Here is a 3611-nt window from a genome sequence, read left to right on the forward strand (position 1 = left end):
TTGTGGGGAACACTGATATTGTTCGTCAAGAAGAATGATGGTTCGTACTGGATGTGAATTGATTATCAGGAGATGAACAACTTGATGGTGAAGAACCGTTATCCCTCTTTACTAATTGATGACCTATTTGATCAATTGTAGAGAGCATCTTGGTTCTCCAAGATCAAATTAAGGTCAAGGTATCATTAGATGACGGTTAGAGAGGAGTATGTGGAGAAAACCGTGTTTCGGACTCTTTATGGTCATTACGAGTTCATGGTGATGCCGTTTGGGCTCACCAATGCGCCTGCGACCTTTATGGATTTGATGATTCGGGTATGCAGGACGATGCTCGATTGATCAGTTATCATTTTCATTGATGATGTCTTGGTATATTCCAAAACTAGGGAGCAGCATGAGGAGAGCCTTCGGGAGCTCCTAGGGGTTTTGAGGCGAGAACGGTTGTATGCCAAGTTCTCGAAGTGTGATTTTTGGTTATGAGAGGTTCATTTCTTGGGATACCTCGTTAACTAGGATGGAATTTTGGTCGATCCGGCCAAGAACAAGGCGGTTATGCAGTGGGAGGTCCCAAAGTCTCCTTCTGAGATCAAGAGTTTCTTGGGATTAATAGGGTATTATTGGAGATTTATTCAAGATTTCTCCAAGATTCCATTTCCCCTCACTCGTCTGACGACGAAGTGCGTGGATGTCCTTTGGGTGCCTAAGCAGCAGGCTGCATTTGACACACTGAGACAGAAGTTGTGTGAGGCACTGGTGTTGACCCTCCCTGAGGGTGTTGAGGACTTTATGGTATTTCGTGATGCATCCATCACCAGTCAAGGTGACCAGACCATTCAAACACTTGAGGACATGTTGAGGGCATGTGTTATACATTTTGGTGGTAGTTGGGACTCTTACCTTCCCTTAACTAAGTTTTCTTACAACAACAGCTACCACTCCAGTATCGGTGCGCCACCTTTCGAGATTTTTATGGAAGTGTCGTTCCCCCAATATGTTGGGAGATATTGGTCATAGAGTTTTGGGAAGGACTGAGGTAGTCCTTCTGACATTAGAGCTCATTCAGCAGATTAGATAGAGGTTGCAGACAGCTCGGAGTCGACAGAAGAGTTATGCCAACAAGCGTTGATCTGAGTTAGAGTTTCAGGTCGGTGACATGGTTTTGCTGAAGGTATCACCCTGGAAGGGCGTAATACACTTCAGGAAGTGGGGCAAATTGGGGCCCAAATATATCGGGGAATTTCGGGTGATTTCCAAGGACGACAAGGTAGCATATAGGTTGGATTTTCCCGAGGAGCTCAGTCAAATTCACAGCAACTTCCATGTTTCGCAACTACGAAAGTATGTGGCTGATGATTCAGCGGTTATTCCTTTGGATGATGTTCAGGTTGATGATCGCCTGAATTACATTGAGATCGAAAGACGAAGGCCTTGCGCAACAAGGTGGTATCTTTAGTCAAGGTTCAGTGGCAGCATCGGAAGGGTCCCGAATGGACTTGGGAACCCGATTCAGAGATGTTGGGGCAGTACCCGAAGTTGTTTGCAACAGTAGACTTCGAGGACAAAGTCTAGTTCAAGTGGAGGAGAATTGTAACATTCCAGCAATGAGATATTTCCAAAATTAACTCTTAAGTATGAAGGTTTATCATTTTTAGCCCTTGTGTATGAGAAAGCTTGCAAAATGGCCCATAGTTGCATTTTTGTAAATTCAGGCCAAGACTTAGTACAGTGAGCGTATGTTGTGTACGTTAGGCCTACATGTGTGGGTCTTAGTACGTTGGGCGTACACCGCGTACGTAGATCGTACGTGAAAGATCCTCAAACCCTAATTTTTAGGGTTTGGTCCCTATATAAGCATCATTAACTCTTCATTTATCATTCCCTCTCCAGCCACCAACCCTCATTTCGTCATTTGCAACCCTAATATCTTGTATGTGTGTTCCTTTGAGCTCAAAAGTGTGTGTTTATGGTGCCTTTGAAGCAAGGTGAAGAAGAAGCATCATCTTGGAAGATCAAGACCTTCTAGATCCAGGAACACCTCACCTACAAGCTCCATTTTGAGGTATAAAGTTATGAAGTTGTAGATTCTATGCATAGATCTAAGTTAGTCATGATGTTTGTGTCCTTTTGGTACCATTAATTGGATATTTTGAGTACGAGCTACTTCATTCAATTTAAGTTGACCTTTCAGTCATTTTGAGGTGTGTAGAAGCATAAAAATGTAGTCTTAATCATATCTTCCTTTCCATGAATGTGTTGTGAGGTCTTAATGGGTTAAGTGCTTGAGATTTTTCATGTTAAGCCCTTATTGGCCATGCAAGACCATAACGTTGGAAACTTTATGGTCAAATACGTTATTTGAGACTTGGATCTGACTTTGGACGTAAAGACTTGGAGTATTAAGCTCTTAATGAGAAAAAGGGTTTACCATGTGCGTATGTGCGTACCAAGTGTTACACTGCGTGTACGCGGTCAAGGTTCCGATTCTAGGTCAAAGGGAGTACGCCCCACGTACAGATGAGTACACCCAGCGTACTTAGTTAGGTTAACTTGGTTGGGTTGACTCGGTTGAGTTCACTCAAATGATTTTGTTGACTTTCCGATTTTGAACAAGGGTATTTTAGGAAATTGATATTAATTTGGATTGGTAAATTTTTTGATTATTAGGAGTCAGATAGGGCCGGTTGGTCAGATCGGAGATTCATTCAGATTGTTTTCAGACTGAGAGGTGATTTTTCCTCACATTACTTATGGGTCAAAGGCACCAAGGTCGGCCTATTGGATTAGATATCCTGATTTGTTGTATGTTGTTATGCGGAGTTATGTGGTACTGGTTATGTGATTAGACTAGTAGATCTGTAAGACTATCTGTGTTATCTGTTATCGATTGGTAATGTTATGCATTGATATGTTACGGTTTATTGGGTTGAGGTGGACTAGTGTATAGACTGAAGGCCAACATACCCAAGGCGATCCGGATGGACTGAAGGCCTACAAAGGCAAACCAGTCAGGCCGAAGGCCTAGAGAGTTGTCCAGATAGGCTATAGTCCCGGTGAAACGGTCCATTCATGTTGAAGGCTATGTATGCATGTTGTTGTTTGTTATGTTTACGTGGTGGTACTTTGGGGGAACTCACTAAGCTTTGGCTTACAACTTTAGTTTTGTTTCGGTACTTCTGAGGACCATGGCAAGGCGAAGGCATAACCGTACACATCCTTGGTTTTATGTTGTTGGGTCTTGGGAGACTCCAATTTTAAATAATGTTTTTGGGAACAATGGTTATGTAAACTCTTTTTGAGTAAATGGTTTGTTATTTAAAAGTTTGAATTTGTTGTGATTTTTGAACGTTACAGAACCTTATTTGGAATCAGAACCGGTTTAGACTAATAATGAAACCAATAACTAAATTGGTTACACTATATCGGTTTCGGTGTCGATCGGTGTTAGTTTTTGTTTAATACCCGGTTGGAAACGGCACATGTTCTTATGCAGTTGGTACAACTAGTTAATGATTTGAATAATACTAATTCAACCAACAAAAATTAACCTAATATAAAGAAATAAGGTGTTTGAATTACAAACAGTAAATTCAATACTGAAACAACATAAAGTT

The sequence above is a fragment of the Lactuca serriola genome, chromosome 6, assembly GCF_051521515.1.
Source record: "Lactuca serriola cultivar US96UC23 chromosome 6, Lser_US96UC23_V15, whole genome shotgun sequence".
Lineage (NCBI taxonomy): Eukaryota > Viridiplantae > Streptophyta > Magnoliopsida > Asterales > Asteraceae > Lactuca > Lactuca serriola.